Source organism: Lepidochelys olivacea (assembly GCF_965140295.1).
Source record: "Lepidochelys olivacea isolate rLepOli2 genome assembly, chromosome: 11".
In the NCBI taxonomy this organism is placed as follows: Eukaryota; Metazoa; Chordata; order Testudines; family Cheloniidae; genus Lepidochelys; species Lepidochelys olivacea.
In genome coordinates, this window is record NC_140421.1 from 11,973,035 (window position 1) to 11,993,339 (window position 20,305).

General features: G+C 42.2%; 2 protein-coding genes across 2 annotated transcripts in view; one reads left to right on the forward strand and one right to left on the reverse strand.

Annotated features, from left to right (window-relative positions):
- Window positions 1–5,092, reverse strand: part of ROPN1 (rhophilin associated tail protein 1) — a 103,159-nt gene extending 98,067 nt beyond the window's left edge. Inside the window, exon 1 of the mRNA XM_084643225.1 lies at window positions 5,056–5,092. The gene's annotated coding sequence lies outside the window, so the exon portion shown is untranslated. The remainder of the gene's footprint in view (window positions 1–5,055) is intronic.
- Window positions 1–20,305, forward strand: part of KALRN (kalirin RhoGEF kinase) — a 765,876-nt gene that overhangs the window by 39,648 nt on the left and 705,923 nt on the right. The window lies entirely within an intron of this gene.

A 20,305-nucleotide genomic window follows, 5' to 3' on the forward strand; every position in this document is an offset into this window, starting at 1 on the left:
TATGGTGTCTGCACAGGTAACTCAAGAAAAAAGGCGCAAAATGATTGTCTGTGGTTGCTTTCACGGAGGGAGGCAGGGAGGGAAGGGGGGCCTGACGATATGTACCCAGAACCACCCACGACAATGTTTTAGCCCCATCAGGCACAGGGATTTCTACCCAGAATTCAAATGGATGGCGGAGACTGCGGGAACTGTGGGATAGCTACCCACAGTGCAACGCTCCAGAACTCGATGGTTGCCTCGGTACCATGGACACACGCCGCCGACTACATGCACTTAGAGCATTTGTGTGGGGACACACACAATCAACTGTATAAAAACGCTTTCTACAAAACCGACTTCTATAAATTTGTCCTAATTTCGTAGTGTAGACAAGGCCTTAGACACATGCTCAGTACTCTCTGAAAATAAGGCTCCTCTACAGTGTCTCAAGTTAGGCACCCAAAAACTGAGGCATTGAAAACCACTACTCATTTTTCAAAATCTTGACCTCTATCCCCTTTTATTTTTGAAGGGACTCCATGGCAGAAACCCATGTCTGTAGCAGAGACAGGCATTCATTCTTTACAGTATTAACTTTTTGTACTTCGGGATAATCATTAATGAACATTTCTGGTTTTGGGAAAAACACTGAGGACTGTAGGTGGAAGATTTTTTCTGTTTATCTCTGAAGCTGTGCTGCTCCATATTTGGAGCATTTAAGAACTGATCCTGAAATGGTGCTGTACACCTTCTATTCCCATTGATTGCTCTGTATCTCTCTGGATCAACCCCCTATACTGCTTAAGATGTAAAGCATTTTGTTCTGATCTCTTTGAAGGTTAATTTCCTCTTTACTTGGAGTATTCCCATAGCTATCCCAACAATTTACTGTTATTTATCTTTTTTCCTTTAGACCAACAAGAATTGTTGACAGATGAATGTGTTTTATTAAAATATTAAAGTGCTTTGCTTGTTTTGCTCAGCATGCTGCTTAAATGTACACTTGCTGGTAACTTGTGCATAAGTTTAATATTTCTTATTGACATGAGTCCTTTAGTAGCTAACATATTAGTTATCACCAGTTCATAAAACAACTGTTAGTTCCCAGAGTAATATGATTGCTGTAAATACCAATCCTTTTTGATCTCTAAGCAAGAACAAGCCAAAAGTAGTTGTACTGCATGGTAGTGAAACTATGTTTGGATACCAATGGCTTTATATGTACTTAGACCAAAATATTTACATTTGGATTTCTAATGTTAAACATATAAGTTCATATTTAGACACCTGTATAAAAACAGCTAGATATTCTGAGGTGCTGAACACCTCCAGCTGCCATTGGTTTCTGAAAATCAAGCCACTCTTGTTTAGGTGTTTAAAATTTGGATTTAGGTGACTAAATTTAGGCACCCATGTTTGAACATTTTGGCCTTAACTAGGCTGTACTGTGTATATGATAATCTATTCTAGTGAATAGGTGGAGCAGACCTAAACCACGGGAGGCTGGAATAAAACAGCAGAATGGTGTATATTGCTGTGTGCTCATGCAGACTAAGTGGTGCAGTAGCTTTTATCTTATTCTGAGACAGAAATGTTCATGGTCTGATTCAATAAAGATGGCATGTCTGAGCTTCATGCCAAATTAGGTTGTGGTACCACAAAAGATCAATTTTCTATGGCTTTTGCAATCCCTGGTTCCTACTGTTGTTTAATTTGGTGCTCAGGTGCTGTGTTAGTGAAGATCAGTTAATCGCTCAGATGTGCAGCATAACAGCACTGCATTGGTAATTTTTTTTTAATAGTGGGGAAAAAATAAGATTTTTAAAATCAGATCATTGGGAGCCTAGAAAGGCAAATGCAAGACTGGCAAGTATTACATACTGTTTAGACTCCTTTCTTTTCTGGGTTCTCCTTCAGGGGGTGAATTCATAACTGGCTTAGACTTCAAAAGGTAGAGCCAGTTGGTACAGTAGGTGTCCTGTGGTTTTAAAGACATAAACCCTTTGTAAATTATAGAAATGTTAATTAGGATTTAAACGGGTTTTGACATTGCTGGTATGCAGGAAGTGCTGTTTTCAGTAAGGGCATGATCCTGGTCTCATTGAAATCAATGGAAGATTTGCCATTGAGTACAGTGGAAGCACAATTAGGTCATTGTATAGCTGATAGAAACATATGAAAATAAGAACACTGATTGGAGGAGTAAGAGCCTGTCAAGTCTGTCCCAGCTATCTACCAAGTTTTCCTTTCTTGTACTTGCTCCATTCTTTTTTGAGTATTGCTATAGCAAAGCATTGCAGAAGTTTTGAAGGCTTGTTTACATGCACATCTGTTTGTCTGTCTATCTAAGCTCTGGTATGTTCCATAACTCTGATATCTGAAAGTCTCCCAAAATTATAAAGTATACCAGTACAGAGAGATTATTCTCTTTTCTCCCCAATACAGTCTGGACTTTTTGTTTGTTTGCTGTGAACAGTTTTATCTGGTGTTTGTTCTTGTGGGCAGGTTGGTGAAAGAAGCGTATTTTGCATGTTGCTCTGGAGGCAATGAGGTTCATGATCATTCTGATCATGTTGCTATTTCACCCGTCACTGCTATTTCACCTGTGCCTTCTACACAAATGAGGACCAGAGAAACAAAGTGCCTTATTCAAGGTCACACAATGAGTCAGTAGAAGAGTCTGGGATAAAAACCAGAGCCTCTAGACTCCCTGCCCCTTGCTCTTAACATTAAACATTTCTAACACACATGAATTCAGCTAACACACACGTAAAACAAGTTAGGGTGAAGTGAGTCCCAGGCATCAAACACTGTGGCCTGACCAAGGATCGTAACAAGATTCAAACGCAGCCAGCATTATTCACATTATGGTATCAGCGTCAGCAATATATAGAGAAATCTGACAATCAAAGGCCACTCCAAAGCCTGATTCAGGATTGTGATGTGAACAGTTGGCTCTCAAGAACTAGGTTGAAAAGGTTGAACATCGCACCTATGTTCTCAATTAATTACAGATAAGCCTAAGTGTCCTCCACCCTACCCACTGCCCCATCTATTCTAGTTTATTTCCACAAGTCCTTTAAAATATATGGGGCAGATCTTCATTAACATCAATGAAGCTATGACTATTTACACTATTTGAGGATCTACTCCTATCTATACATTTGAACACTTATCTTGAAAACTCATATCTTGTTTTTGAAACCAACCAAAAAGCAAGAGACAGGATTGAATTTTAAGATATAAGTCCTCTTTTCAGTGCACACATGAAACATCTATCTATCTGTCTTCCTTTTCTATCGTCACATATCCAATACACCCATCACCATAGTAATTAAGCACCAGCTACAAATAGCAAAGAAGCATAATGCTATTCAGTGATGTACTATCTCTGCTTCCCCCTTTTGTTGTCAGTATTTTTTAGAATTCTTTTTGTTGAACCACATGAATTAATGTAGGAAATTATTGCTGTGCATTTAAAAATCAGTTTCTACTGCAGTACTGTTGGGTTGGGAGCCCTCAGTCTAAAGGTTAGATTGAATTTGGACTTTAAATCGTACTACTGACAGGACAAGGGAAGAATGCACTGCCCCAAACTGGATTGCAAAAAAAAGTTGTTCTTGTAAAAGTTGCATGGAAGCTTTTATTACCTGAAGGTGTCATGAACATGGTTTGCCGTGCCAGCTGAACTATGCCATTTCTGACAGCACTGTGCCCCATGACGCACAAGCTATTGGGTTAGTGCTACAGCTGATCAGAAAAATTAGTTTAATCAGAATTTGCTAATGCTGCGAGATTGGAACATTTCACAGAGATGATTTTGCCAAAGTTTTGACGATTAGCTGCTGCCCGCCAGGGCTTCTGAGGCTGGAGACTCTAAGGTATCCAGCGGCTGCAGTCCTGGAACAGCCTGTCAGGTGGATTGCGCTGGGGACCTGAGGGCTTCTAGGGTCCGCAGCTCTAGGACAGCCATTCTGTTTCAGGGAGAATTTTTGGCTATTGTTCCTAATTAGAAGGAAAGCATATTCTGAAATATCAAAATCCACTGTGAAATGGAATTACCTGTCTCTGCACAGCCCTGGTTAGTACTGGCTCAAAGAGAAGAGTCCACGCTAACACCTCTTCTCCAAACACTAAGGTTTTCTTTGGAGGTCTCCCATCCAAGTATGTATCTTGTATGTGTTATTTAAATAACAATTCAGGGTGATACGGCTGCAGGCAATTTGAGAGAGAATCATTTAGCCAAAAAGATTTTGTATGAAAACTCATTTGTTGGTCCATTAAAAGTGCCACAGCACCTACCTTGTCTACTTTTATTTTTGAAATCTACTATGTCTTCAAACATTTTCCAATGTCCTATTTAGAATAGTGATTGAAATAGGCACTATAAATATGATGCTATAAACATCCAGGCAATAGAATTGAATGGCAAAACATCTGAGCTGCCAACAGCCTTTACCAGTACATTGTTCATCACCAATCTGATATAAGACATAAGCACACCTCCAAAGGAAGATAATCTTGTAATGCAGAGACATACTCATTAAATTTATGACCAAGTGAAAATTATATATTGATATAAGAATTTGTTTATATCCAAGAGTGAGTCATTGATGGTTTGTGATAACTGCCATTTATAGGTGACAGGTAATTGTGTATTTTTAATTCATTTATTTAAATAGTTTAAATGTTCTTAATTGTATAAGGCCTCTGGGAGTATGTGCATGATTAAAAAACAAATGACTTTAAAGCAGAAGACTCCCTTTCCAGATACAATTGCATACCCTCCTACCTGGGCTTCCATCTGACAGAGACCAAAGAGATGGATCTACTTGTGTACCTGCCTAGTCCCTGTCATGACAGTATCTGAGCACCTCACAAAAATTAATCAGAGTAACTGTTTAAGGTAGGGAAATGATATAAACTTTACAGATAGAAAACTGAAGCATGGAGAGGTTAAGAGACTTGCTCCATCACACAAAATTTGTCAGTGTGCCAGAATGGAACCCAGATTTCCAGCTACCAATCCAGTGCCTTAACCACAAGGCCATCCTTCTTCCCCTTGTAACTTACCTTAAAGGTGAGTAAACTTGGGCTCTGCCAGACCAGAGTGCCAACTGTTGCCCCAGTGCTTCACATGATTCTAACTGCTTTGGTGGTACATGAGGAGAGACATGGTCTCTCAGAGAACATCTACACAGCCTGAAGCAGTGAGCCTCCCAGGCAGGATAAGAGATTCAGGTTTGCAGGGCCTCACACTAGTGTTCTAAAAATAACTGTGTTAGACAGTGCTTTGAAATTACAGTTCAGGCTGGAACTCAGGCTTTAAAGCATCCCTAGGCTTCAGGGCCCCAGCCCACGCTGAACTTTCTATACAGCTATTTTTAGTGAATTAGTGTGAGCCTGAGTCTATTGGCCTGGGCTGGGAGGCTCACTGCCGTGGATTGTGTAATGTATCCTCAGACAGCTGGGACTCCGGCCCTATAAGGATTTATAGAGAAAGTGAAGACCTTGAATTCCACCAGGATACAAACAAGAAAAAAGTACAGCTTATGGAACTGGCACAGTAGGCAGCCTGTGTATTGCTGCAGCAAGCCAGCAGGAAGCTGCAGGCTGCACTAGCTAAAGCATCCACTCTGCAAGTCATAGAGGCATGGATACCTGGTGAGGTTTGGACCTGAGAGAAGAGATTGCAAATACCTGGCTATACACAGCGGGAAGGAAGTAAACCCAGCTATTAATGCCACCTGAGAAAATAATTCCAAATTATTATTTATTGTTGTATGACAGTAGCACCTAGAAACTCGAGTCCAGGATCGAGAACCCATTAGGCTAGGTGATGTAGAAACACAGAACAAAAAGACTGTCCTTGCCTCCCCCACTGGGGAGTCAGTATCTGGCTCCACTATACCTTCCATTACCCCACTTGCAACGGCTGCGTCTTACCTGGATTGAGTTTGTCAGCTCAGTCTCGTCTATTTGCCAATCTCTGTCAAACACTGGAAAAGCAAAGGCATCAGACCTTCTGGGTCTGATAAAAATGAGACACAGGGAGGTATGTTATCCACATGATGATGCCTCCCCTCAGAATGTCTCACTGTCTCTTCTATTTACACACACAAGGTAAACAGCAGGGATGCTCAATTCTAGGTGATTTACAAGCATATTGTAAACAATAGTAACAGTTATAAAAGAAAACTTGTCAATGGTTGGGGATTATCAGGTTATTTTTGCTACTAGCCTGTTCAACTGCATGATGCTACTGCTGTTACCCTAGTCTTCCTTTCCTCTTATTTCAGAGTGGTAGCCGTGTTAGTCTGTATCAGCAAAAAGAACGAGGAGTACTTGTGGCACCATAGAGACTAACAAAGGTATTTGAGCATAAGCTTTTGTGGGCTAAAACCCACTTCATCAGATGCATTCCAAAATTCCAAAATACAGTTGGAAGATATATATATATATATATACACACACACAGAGAACATGAAAAAATGGGTGTTGCCATACACACTATAACAAGAGTGATCAATTAAGGTGCGCTATTAGCTGCAGGAGAAAAAAACCCTTTGTAGTGATAATCAGGATGGCCCATTTCCGACAGTTGACAAGAAGGTGTGAGTAACAGTGGGGTGGGAGGGGGAATAAGCATGGGGAAATAGTTTTACTTTGTGTAATGACCCATCCACTCCCAGTCTTTATTCAAGCCCAATTTAATGGTGTCCAGTTTGCAAATTAATTCCAATTCAGCAGTCTCTCTTTGGAGTCTGTTTTTGAAGTTTTTTTGTTGTAATATTGTGACTTTTAGGTCTTAATCGAGTGACCAGGGAGACTGAAGTGTTCTCTGACTGGTTTTTGAAGGTTATAATTCTTGACGTCTGATTTGTGTCCCTTTATTCTTTTACATAGAGACTGTCCGGTTTGGCCAATGTACATGGCAGGGGGACATTGCTGGCACATGATGGCATATATCACATCGGTAGATGTGCAGGTGAACGAGCCTCTGATGGTGTGGCTGATGTGATTAGGTCCTTTGATGGTTTCCCCTGAATAGATATGTGGACAGAGTTGGCAATGGGCTTTGTTGCAAGGATAGGTTCCTGGGTTAGTGTTTTTGGTGTGTGGTTGCTGGTGACTATTTGCTTCAGGTTGGGGGGCTGTCTGTAAGCAGCGACTGACCTGTCTCCCAAGATCTGTGAGAGTGAGGGATCATCCTTCAGGATAGGTTGTAGATCCTTGATGATGTGCTGGAGAGGTTTTAGTTGGGGGCTGAAGGTGATGGCTAGTGGCGTTCTGTTACTTTCTTTGTTGGGCCTGTCCTGTAGTAGGTGACTTCTGGGTACTCTTCTGGCTCTGTCAGTCTGTTTCTTCACTTCAGCAGGTGGGTATTGTAGTTGTAAGAATGCTTGATAGTGATCTTGTAGGTGTTTGTCTCTGTCTGAGGGCTTGGAGCAAATGTGGTTGTATTGTAGAGCTTGGCTGTAGACAATGGATCGTGTGGTGTGGTCTGGATGAAAGCTGGAGGCATGTAAGTAAGTATAGCGGTCAGTAGGTTTCTGGTATAGGGTGGTGTTTATGTGACCATCGCTTATTAGCACTGTAGCACTAACCCAATAGCTTATGCTCAAATTAATTTGTTAGTCTCTAAGATGCCACAAGTACTCCTCATTCTTTTTCCTTTTATTATTTGTTACACTTACTGGTTGCATTGTGTCTTTAATCTGTAACCTCTTTTGGCAGTAACTGTGGCTTCCTATGTGTTGACATCACCTGCAGGTAGTGCAAGCTGGGCATCAAATTGAAGTGGGAAGCAATGAACTAAAGGCAGCTAAATGCTAGTCTTAGGCCTTGTCTACAGTACAGAGTTTTGTCAACGAAAGTTATGTTGACACTCAAAAAGCGCTGTAATAAAAGTCGGTATTGCATGTTCACACTCGCTCCCTCTGTAGGCAGAGTGTGTCCACAGTTGGGGCACTATCATTGACAGTGTGAGCAATGCACTGTGGGTACCTATCCCACAGTCCAGCTCAACATCTTCCATCACTAGGTCTTGTGGGAAGATGGAGCGGATCATGGTGCATCTTGGGACCAGGCTCAATGTTCCATGATGCATTGTTTTCTGTCCCAGCATTCCATGGGCTTCCAGCTTTCATGGCATTTTTCAACATCCCTTGTTTGCTATGCACTCCAGCATCTTTGTGAGAAGGGATGAATCCTGCACTGCTCTCCTATGCTCTGATACCTGTCATTAAGACATTGTGGCTGGCAGTGCAGTTAATCATGAAGTTTCCAACTGAAGAAAACTCCCAGTTGCCTGACATGCTGTCTGATATGGATAGGAGTAACTTTAGATTGCTTTTGGCATTCATGGAACAGCTGCAGAAAGTGGATCATCACTTCTGGGCTCGGAAAACAAGCACTGATTGGTGGGATCGTATTGTCATGTAGGTCTGGGGTGATGAGCAGTGGCTACAGAATTTTTGGATGTGGAAAGCCACCTTCCTGAAAGCATGTGTGGAGCTTGCCCCAGCACTACGGTGCAAGGACACCAGAATGAGAGCTGCCCTATAGGTAGAGAAGCCCTTGGCAATCTCTGTGTGGAAGCTAGCAACTCCAGACTGCTACCATGGTCCTGAATCCATTTGGAGTTGAGAAGTTGACTGTTGGGGCTGCATTAATCCAAGAGTGCAGGGCAATTAATCGTATCCTGCTACGAAGAATCATGACTCTGGGAACTGTGGGTGAAATAGTGGACAGCTTTGCAGAAATGGTTTACCGTAACTGTGGAGGGGCGATAGGTGGCACACATTACAATTTTGGCACCAGATCACCTTGTGACAGAGTACATCAATAGGAAGGGGTACTTCTCCATGTTGTTGCAGGCACTTGTGGATCACCGTGGGCATTTCACTGACATCAATGCAGGGTGGTCCAGGAAGGTGCATGACGCATGCATCTTCAGGAACACAAGCCTGTATAGAAAGCTACAAGCGCGGACTTTCTTTCCAGACAGGAAGATTACAGTGGGGGATGTTGAAATGCCCATAAGTGATCCTGGGAGATCTGGCGTACCCCTTACAGCCATGGCTCATGAACCCTTACATGAGAAACCTGGACAGCAGCAAGGAGTGGTTCAACAACAGGCTGTATAGGTGCCAGATGACAGTGGAATGTGCCTTTGGAAGATTAAAGGCACGCTGGCGATGCCTTTATGGCAGGTTAGATCTCAATGAGGATAATATTCCCGTGGTTATAGCCATGTATTGTACATTGCATAATCTTTGTGAAGCTAAAGGTGAAAGGTTTGCTCAGGGGTGGAGTATTGAGGCAGGTTGCTTGGCTGTTGATTTTGAGCAGCCAGATACCAGAGCTATCAGAGGGGCCCACAGGGAGGCAATTCAAATCAGGGAGGCTTTGAAGCAACACTTAGAAAATGAGAACCAGTAATGTATATCTCTGTGATTGTGCTGCAATGTTACATTACATGTAGGTTTCCTAGGAAGCAATGGTGAAATTTGTGGTCTTACATTCCATTAAGCAAATGCTTAAACTGCCTGTGTATGTATTGGTACTGCCTGCTATCTCAATTTGCAGGAAACAAAGATGAGTTACTATTCAAAAACTTGGCTTTTATTGCGCAAGAAACAACACACACGCACACACAGACAAAGATGCTTGGTGGGAAAGGAGGCACCAGGGAAGGACAAACTTTCAGAGCTGTGTGTAGGTCCAGCTATCATTTTGAAAGTTGTCCGATGGGGTGGAGTGAAGGGGAAACTGAGAAGTCCCGGAAAATGGAAAGGACTGTGTGGGTGGAGTTTGGGGTGGCACAGAAAAGAGTTCTGAATGTGCTGCAGGAGAGGGTGGGCATGCATCTGATCAGTCTGCAGCATTATTAAGAACTTCAGCATCTGTGTTTGCTCCTCCATGACTTTCATCATCTGCTCAGTAGCGTCCTTAACAGACTCCTGATTTTCTTTTCTGTCCTGCCTTTCGGCTTCCCTCTGCTTCTTTGGTTCCCTTTTCTCTGCATTGGAGAAGTGAAGTAAATCCTGGAACATGCCTTATGTCTCTCGTTGGGGTGGTTTTATTTGGTTGCCAAAACAGAGCATTTTTGCTGTCAAAATCACATCACAGAGTGTACACGTTCACTGTTTTGTTGACAAAAGCTGCCTTTTGTGACAAGACTCTGAAATGCAGACAAGGCTGTAGAAAACAATAATTCAGCTTTAGATAACTCCGTGTTGAATGTCCCTTTTAGCAAATATCTCTAATGCTGATTGGATTTTAAAATTCCACTTAATACCTTTGTCTATGTCAATCCTAATACAACAGGGAAAGAATATCCCCATATTGTTAGGTGTATAAATTGGTAGGCTTTGCGGATTCTCCTTTCTTTTCCTTTGTCCGTTGCCTTGTAGGAGAATTTCAGTATTCTGGGTGCATATATCCTTTTCACCACTGAAGAGTTTAGAGGGTGAATTTTAAGAACATCTAGTGTCTAAAGAGCTGCTGGATTAAAGAATTTTGAAAATGTTTTAACAGGGCTGGGATTCTTTGTGTTTCATTTCTTTCTCTCAGCTTGTTCAGAATAATTTCAACTTGCTCCATTAGCGCAGCGGCCATGGATGAGATTTACTTTCTCACCATTCCCCAGTGCAAAACTTCAAGAGCATGGCTAGAGAGGTACCAGCCTCTCTCTATTTTCAAATTCCCTCTATGCTAATCTAAATTTTTCAAGACACACTCCCACCCCCATGGCCTTCAGTTTTCATTTTTGGTCAAAGTACAGGTGGTCAGCAACCCGTTTGTGTGTTTACATGTATGTCTGAGGATCCAGACAGAGTTTCTAATAGCAAAGTGATCTTTGAAGCCTCTAAAGAATATTCACCAACAGTTTTGTACCAATAGAAATCCCTAAATTGTATTCTAAATTTGGCACAAACGCAGGGCTGCTGGTTTCACTGTAAAAATAAACTGCTGTTTCTTTGGACACCTTTTGTTGTACTTCTAGAAGAATGCAGTTGCTTCCATGGGATATTTCCTACCTGCTCATTTACAAAATGTATGTGTAAAATGGACTGGAAATATAAAGTTTCTAAAAATAAATGAAACGCCATGCCAGCTCATGCATGCAATAGATGACAATACCATATGGTACACGAGATTAAATGGTGGTGGTGCCATATTTTTTAAATGGCACAGAAAAAAACGGATTCTTCCTATTATAATTTTACAGCATGCAGGTTGTTGAGCTGCCCAGGGTGTTCCTTTTTATAGCATTTCTTTAAACAGTTGCTTTTGTTTGTGATGTACAGTTGGGAGTGGGCTGTAGCTAGAAGTAAAATTGAAACAAAGAATAAAAAGGCAACCCTTACACACAAACTTCTGGTGTATTTTTAGATGAAGGGACACATTTTGTTGAACTGTAAAAGGTGGAGTCTAGTTGCTGTCTTCCTTGATTTTATAATGGTGCCAAATTTTACTCTGTTACCTCAATGCAAAACTAGATTGATTCCGTTGTCATCAGTGAAAATAAATAATATTTATTGTGGTGTATCACAGCAGAATCTGGGCTTTGGCATTTTCTGCTGCTGTATGTTAACTCTTGGTCCAATAGGAATTAAAACTGCATAATGGTACAGACTCAAGGGACTATGTTTATTCACACATACATAATGTATGTTATGTAAATATGTGTATATAAAGAGGACACTGCAGTTTGGTCTGATCAGAGTACCACAAAGGAATTTGACGTTATTGTGGTACGATTAAAAGCAATACGAAAATAGTTTCCAGTGTGCTTTGTTATTGTTTTTCTAATAGAAGATACCAGGGTCAGATTTCTCCAAAGCAGGCATAAATTGACATAGAGATAAGATAGAAAGTAAAAAAAAAAACGAATTGAAAGGGGGCACTTCTCTGAGGCCCCGGAAAGTGTATCTGAGGTGGGAAGAAGTGGCTGGAGCAATGTCACTAGGGGGGAATAAGCATACATGTAAATAGGACTCTTCCATGCAGTGTGAGGTTGAAGCAGATAGGTGGAAAAATGCTGATGGAAGGTAGATCCATTTATCTAAAGCAGGGGCGGGCAAACTTTTTGGCGTGAGGGCCACATTGGGTTTCCAAAATTGTATGGAAGGCTGGTTAGGGGAGGCTGTGTCTCCTGAAACAGCCAGGCGTGGCCCGGCCCCCGCCTCCTATCTGACCCCCCCCCTCGCTTCTCGCCCTCTGACGTCTCCCCCAGGACTTCTGCCCCATCCACCACCCCCTGCTTCCTGTCCCCTGACCACTCCCAGACCTCCCACCCCTGACTGCCCCCTGCTGCCCCATCCAACCCCCTCCCTCATTCCTGACTGTTCCCCCAGGACCCTTACCCCATCCAACCCCCCTGTTCCCTGCCCTCTGACCGCCCGGACCCCTATCTGCACCCCCGACAGCTCCCAAACTCCCCTGCCCTTTATCCAACCCCCCCGCCTCTTTACCACACTGCCTGGAGCACCGGTGGCTGGTGGCACTACAGCCGTGCCACCCAGAGCACCGGGTCAGGCCGTGGCTCTGCAACTGTGCTGCCCGGCCGCCCAGAGCATTGCGCCGGCGGCACAGCTCGCTGAGGCTGTGAGGGAGAGGGTGCAGCGGGGGAGGGGCCAGGGGTGAGCCTCCCAGGCCAGGAGCTCAGGGGCTGGGCAGGATGGTCCCGCAGGCCGGATGTGGCCCGCAGGCTGTAGTTTACCCACCTCTGATCTAAAGGCTGGGGATTAAAGTCTTTAGGTATGAAGGGACTTCTTAATGTGACAGTTCCTCCAAAGGAACAGGTGAGAATAATGCCATAAAACATCAAAAAAAGAATGACATAATGCCCTGACTGATATGCAAATGTAGAACTATTTATTGTATGCCTGCATCCTCCCCTCTTCTTCAGAACTGAAGGCGAGGACATCTTCATACCAACTGAAAAATCTCAAAGTGGAGGCATTGATGGAATAATGATTTAAAACAAGACAGTGTTATTGTGAGGAATTCTCTAGAACCAGAAAAGCCTCGCTTTTTTTACTGTGTGGATTTTGTGAGCTCTTATCAAATTATTGATGGAGTTCAAGGCACAGCAACCAGAGTGATGTCTGCCCTGGGAAAAGAGCAAAAAGAGGATTATTAGACAAAATACATCATAAAGAAAACAGAATAGCATCCAAAGTACAGTGCTTGAAGATATCTTTGGTATACCATATGTTTGACATGTCCCAAAAGGCATCTTCTGGAAATTGGTCCTTTCAGTAGTTATCTTATATAAAGATATAAACAAAGCATGCATGCTGGGACTTTCCATATGTTTGTCATAAAAAAATCCATGTCTATGTATCAAAGGAATAGTTTACAACTTAACAGTATGTGAGAATGGAAAATATTATTTTTGATGTAACCATTATTGGCCAGATTACTTGAGTTACTAATGCAGCATACGAAGTGTCCGAGGTGCCTGTGTCCCTAAAGAAAAGGAGTGCCATGAAAGCTTATGCTCAAATAAATTTGTTAGTCTCTAAGGTGCCACAAGTACTCCTTTTCTTTTTGCGAATACAGACTAGCGCTGCTGCTACTCTGTCCCTAAAGAGAAATTGTTCTATGAAATTGATGTAAATCGTGGCATGAGATTGACTACATTACAGATTTCATGGGAATTTGAAATTTCCATAGGAAATAAAATGCTGTATCTCATACAAACTAGATAGTTTTTGCCTTTTAAAAATATTCAGAATGTATAGTCTGCTCCCATTGAGACTAATGGGAGCTTTGCATTGACTTTAACAGGAGCAGGAAAGAATCAGTAACAAGCAACGCATGTCCAAGACATGCAATATTGTAAGTCATGATCTTCCCATTAGTTGCTATTTTTCTTATTATTATTTGTATTATAGTAGTGCCTGGAGACCTCAATCAAGATCTGAACCTCGCTGTAGTGGGCAACGTACAGACACATAGGGATATTCTTACCGAACAAATAGACAAAACAGACAAAGGATGGGCAGGGGAACAGAGGCACAGAAAGGGGAAGTGACTTGCTCTTCCATCCAAGTTCAGTGCTCTAGACCACACTGACCTTTTTTCTGCATTGTACTAATGGAGGGCCTGCTTCTGCTAAATGAAAGGGATTTTTGCAGTAGATGTCAGTGGGACCAGGATCTGCCCCTAACTTTCCTAGGGTGATGGCAGAAGGGCAGTATTCCTGAATGATAAATCATATCATGTTATTGCAGTGAATAGATTTTGACTGGGCCATCTGTCTTTGACTTATGTTTTTTCCTGTTAGGAAGTGGGTGCTTTCTCAGGAGTGCTATTTTGATGCACACTATATCTGTATTGCATGATGCACTGCCACTATGATAAATATAAATAATTGGAATTCTTCATTCTGTCTTTGCAGACAGGGCCTGACCATTCTTGTTCAACTAAGAGTTATGCAAAGCTCTTGGAAGCAAAATGTATCATTATGATAAGATTCTCTGACTGTGTTCAAGGCTGCTGTCATTCAGCTTCCTTTATTTATTAGCTTGTACTGGGGAGGAGAATATATACATTTTGATGTGATTCATGGTTAATGAAAGTTCCTTAGTTGCATCAAGCTACTGCTAAATGCAAAGCCTGTTAATTGAGTTCCTATACTTACTTATCTATTTATCTACATTCCTGGAGCCTTAAATATCCATGTCTCTTCCATGAAGGGGTGTCTATTGGTTATTGTTTTACAGGAACTCGCTGATCATCTGGAGCAGGAAATCACCTGCAGGGAAGTGAACTAATATACTTGTAGGACTCTCAGTCTGCTTTAGCTAATTTAATATATTTTTGTGTAAATACTTCTGTACTTATTCCACCTCTGGGGTGAAACATGGCAACTGTTTAACAGAACAATACTGTGCAACAATTTAGACCAGAAAGCAAAGAATACATTGGAGACCCAAATATATTTTATTTATAGCAGATGTTGGTATCACACATTATAATTAAGGGTGAAAAACACTTTCTGTTATGACCTCCTATTTTCAAATGCTTATAACTTTCCTGGAAAATCATCTTTTGGATTGGAGGTGAATTTTTTGTAACATTTGAGCAAAATTCCATAAGCTATTTTTGATATATAAAAGACTAAAAACGCAATACACTTTCTCCATTATAGAAAGAAATCTTCAGTAGATACAACATGATGAGTTGGTATTGCTCTTGGAAGCTTACTTTGTATATGATGTTATTTGAGAAATAGCATGTGATCGTGTAATTTAAGACTGTGTTGTAACGTAAACACACAAGGGGTCATTTCCTGATGTGTGTGCTTAATTGTGCAAACTTTCCATTGGTTCAGTGTAATTTTTTGTACTACATTCAATATGTGTTTGTGTGTGTGTTTGTGAGAGAGAGACTAAAATAGATATTCTATAATAATGGTCGTGTTGAATTTAAACTTATCATTTATCTTTATTTTCATGCTGGAGATTCCATTATGCCGTGTGTGTGTGTTGTGTCTAATATACACATAATGGCAAATTTTACATGATATACGTACTCATGTCAACCCTGTGTGTTCAAGTGCTTTTTTTACTTCCCTCAGTGTCTCTGCCTCAGTTTTGCAGTAGTACTGAATGTAGATTTTTCAATGAATAAAAGTGTATATGTTTCTGCTACAGTTTCACTTTACTAGAGAGATCAGGGTGGAAAACATAACATGAAACCAAAGTGATGTAATCTCCAAGGGAAAAGTTGCATCAGTTGGCTTTAAGTAGAAATTATGTTTCTTTTTTAGTGAGTGTCTTGGATCAAGCGGTTTAGGGCTTCCAGCAGAAGTGTAAGTGCATCCAAATGGATTTTCTCCAGAGTAAAATGGTCTCTTTTTTTGGCTGTTCTTTTTATAGCAAAAATTATGTTAACGCTCAGCAATTTCTCATAAGTTCAGAACAGCAAAGTCCATTGGATCATCTGAAAAAAGTATCCAACATGCTGTATTGGGAAATCAAACCCCAAGAAGTAAGGAATACAGTATGATCCATATCTGAGGAACTCAAGAAAAAAATGAATAAAATTCATTTTATCAGAGGGGGAAAATGGATGACGTGTGTACTCATTTAGTTCTAAATCAGATAGTGGCAAATGCTTTTCAGAAGTTTATCGTTTTATTTCAGTTTTTCGTCTGATGTTGGGAAAACATTTTGATTTCATGTTATCAGACTGACTAAATGCTGTCTGCAGCCATGCCTTGTGGAACCCTGGTGAAGTCAGACTTAGGCTACAACTGAGGGCAGAATTTGGTTTATTAATTAATCCTTCTCAACTCCAAATAGGGGTGAGTATTATTAGCCTCATTTTACTCATGGGGAACCAGAAGCAGAGCAGGTAAGTGACTTTCCCAAGGCCACACAGTGAGGCAATATCAGGGTATTAGAATGCATGAGTTTTTGGATCTCTGCTCTTGTGTTCAAGCCACTAGACCATATCTCCCTCTCAAAATATTTTTTCATAAAGTGAGAGCACATTATAATTAGGATCTACTCTTTTCTAGTAATGTTTAGTGAGATTAGGGGGTTGAAGCCACTCCCAACATCAGCTGGTTTAGCCTCTGTATGATTAAGGATAAATTGAAAGTTCTTCAGGCCTGTTTTCTAGACTGGAGTATCCCATTCCTTTCTGTTTTCCCATCCTTCTCACTACATACTCTGGACCAAATTATCTGCATGTGTAAATGGCAAAACTCCACTGAAGCCTTATATTCTGAGACAAAAACCTGCAATAAGAAGGTGTTAAGGTTCATTGTAGGTATCAGTAATATAAGGGTAAAAAACATTTCAGGGATATTGTAAATATCCCAAAAGCAAGCATCACAAACCCAAGAAATTCAGAGTTAGGGTTACATTTAAAAGAAACCCAATATTTTAAGGTAAGAAATGCACAATTAAGGCAATCAATCAGCCTGAACTCTATGTTGTAGTGATGTCATGCAATAACCATGTGATTATGAATATGACATTTTAATGTTTGTCGTCCCAGATTAGATAAAACTGATTCTAAATACACATTAGATTTTTTTTTTACCTTGTAGCATTCTACAAGGCAGATTATATTTCCAGCAAAACAAAGAAGTTGAATCCCTGCTTTAATTGCAAAATGATCTTCAGCATTAACTACTGACTTGCGACCAGTGCCTCCATAATAAAATCAGGCAATACCATACCTCACTTAGGGCCTGATCCCGCTTTCACTGAAATCAGAGGAAGCAGGTTTGGGACCTTAATCTGTACTACTTGCACCACTACTTTTTCCTTGCAGAGCCTGACAAGTGGAGCTGCTCCCAGAGGTGCCAGTTCATTGCCCAGGAAGTCAGGTGGGAAGATATCTGTATTCCTTGGAGGGCTGTTTTAAAATATTCTCCAAACCAAATTTAGCCTGCAGAACATGTTTGTCAGCACTGAATTGCTATAAGTTAAATATTTAGTTTAGCTCTATAAAATTACCATGAAGATCATAGAATCATAGAATATCAGGGTTGGAAGGGACCCCTGAAGGTCATCTAGTCCAACCCCCTGCTCGAAGCAGGACCAATTCCCAGTTAAATCATCCCAGCCAGGGCTCTGTCAAGCCTGACCTTAAAAACCTCTAAGGAAGGAGATTCTACCACCTCCCTAGGTAACGCATTCCAGTGTTTCACCACCCTCTTAGTGAAAAAGTTTTTCCTAATATCCAATCTAAACCTCCCCCACTGCAACTTGAGACCATTACTCCTCGTTCTGTCATCTGCTACCATTGAGAACAGTCTAGAGCCATCCTCTTTGGAACCCCCTTTCAGGTAGTTGAAAGCAGCTATCAAATCCCCCCTCATTCTTCTCTTCTGCAAGCTAAACAATCCCAGCTCCCTCAGCCTCTCCTCATAAGTCATGTGTTCTAGACCCCTAATCATTTTTGTTGCCCTTCGCTGGACTCTCTTCAATTTATCCACATCCTTCTTGTGGTGTGGGGCCCAAAACTGGATACAGTACTCCAGATGAGGCCTCACCAATGTCGAATAGAGGGGAACGATCACGTCCCTCGATCTGCTCGCTAGGCCCCTACTTATACATCCCAAAATGCCATTGGCCTTCTTGGCAACAAGGGCACACTGCTGACTCATATCCAGCTTCTCGTCCACTGTCACCCCTAGGTCCTTTTCCGCAGAACTGCTGCCTAGCCATTCGGTCCCTAGTCTGTAGCGGTGCATTGGATTCTTCCGTCCTAAGTGCAGGACCCTGCACTTATCCTTATTGAACCTCATCAGATTTCTTTTGGCCCAATCCTCCAATTTGTCTAGGACCTTCTGTATCCTATCCCTCCCCTCCAGCGTATCTACCACTCCTCCCAGTTTAGTATCATCCGCAAATTTTCTGAGAGTGCAATCCACACCATCCTCCAGATCATTTATGAAGATATTGAACAAAACCGGCCCCAGGACCGACCCCTGGGGCACTCCACTTGATACCGGCTGCCAACTAGACATGGAGCCATTGATCACTACCCGTTGAGCCCGACACTCTAGCCAGCTTTCTACCCACCTTATAGTGCATTCATCCAGCCCATACTTCTTTAACTTGCTGACAAGAATACTGTGGGAGACCGTGTCAAAAGCTTTGCTAAAGTCAAGAAACAATACATCCACTGCTTTCCCTTCATCCACAGAACCAGTAATCTCATCATAAAAGGCAATTAGATTAGTCAGGCATGACCTTCCCTTGGTGAATCCATGCTGGCTGTTCCTGATCACTTTCCTCTCATGCAAGTGCATCAGGATTGATTCTTTGAGGACCTGCTCCATGATTTTTCCAGGGACTGAGGTGAGGCTGACTGGCCTGTAGTTCCCTGGATCCTCCTTCTTCCCTTTTTTAAAGATTGGCACTACATTAGCCTTTTTCCAGTCATCCGGGACTTCCCACGTTCGCCACGAGTTTTCAAAGATAATGGCCAATGGCTCTGCAATCACAGCCGCCAATTCCTTCAGCACTCTCGGATGCAACTCGTCCGGCCCCATGGACTTGTGCACGTCCAGCTTTTCTAAATAGTCCCTAACCACCTCTATCTCCACAGAGGGCTGGCCATCTCTTCCCCATTTTGTGATGCCCAGCGCAGCAGTCTGGGAGCTGACCTTGTTAGTGAAAACAGAGGCAAAAAAAGCATTGAGTACATTAGCTTTTTCCACATCCTCTGTCACTAGGTTGCCTCCCTCATTCATTAAGGGGCCCACACTTTCCTTGGCTTTCTTCTTGTTGCCAACATACCTGAAGAAACCCTTCTTGTTACTCTTGACATCTCTTGCTAGCTGCAGCTGCAGGTGCGATTTGGCCCTCCTGATATCATTCCTACATGCCCGAGCAATATTTTTATACTCTTCCCTGGTCATATGTCCAACCTTCCACTTCTTGTAAGCTTCTTTTTTATGTTTAAGATCCGCTAGGATTTCACCATTAAGCCAAGCTGGTCGCCTGCCATATTTACTATTCTTTCGACTCATCGGGATGGTTTGTCCCTGTAACCTCAACAGGGATTCCTTGAAATACAGCCAGCTCTCCTGGACTCCTTTCCCCTTCAAGTTAGTCCCCCAGGGGATCCTGGCCATCTGTTCCCTGAGGGAGTCGAAGTCTGCTTTCCTAAAGTCCAGGGTCCGTATCCTGCTGCTTACCTTTCTTCCCTGCGTCAGGATCCTGAACTCAACCAACTCATGGTCACTGCCTCCCAGATTCCCATCCACTTTTGCTTCCCCCACTAATTCTACCCGGTTTGTGAGCAGCAGGTCAAGAAAAGCGCCCCCCCTAGTTGGCTCCTCTAGCACTTGCACCAGGAAATTGTCCCCTACACTTTCCAAAAACTTCCTGGATTGTCTATGCACTGCTGTATTGCTCTCCCAGCAGATATCAGGAAAATTAAAGTCACCCATGAGAATCAGGGCATGCGATCTAGTAGCTTCCGTGAGCTGCCGGAAGAAAGCCTCATCTACCTCATCCCCCTGGTCCGGTGGTCTATAGCAGACTCCCACCACCACATCACTCTTGTTGCACACACTTCTAAACTTAATCCAGAGACACTCAGGTTTTTCTACAGTTTCGTACCGGAGCTCTGAGCAGTCATACTGCTCCCTTACATACAGTGCTACTCCCCCACCTTTTCTGCCCTGCCTGTCCTTCCTGAACAGTTTATAACCATCCATGACAGTACTCCAGTCATGTGAGTTATCCCACCAAGTCTCTGTTATTCCAATCACGTCATAGTTCTTTGACATCACCAGGACCTCCAGTTCTCCCTGCTTGTTACCAAGGCTTTG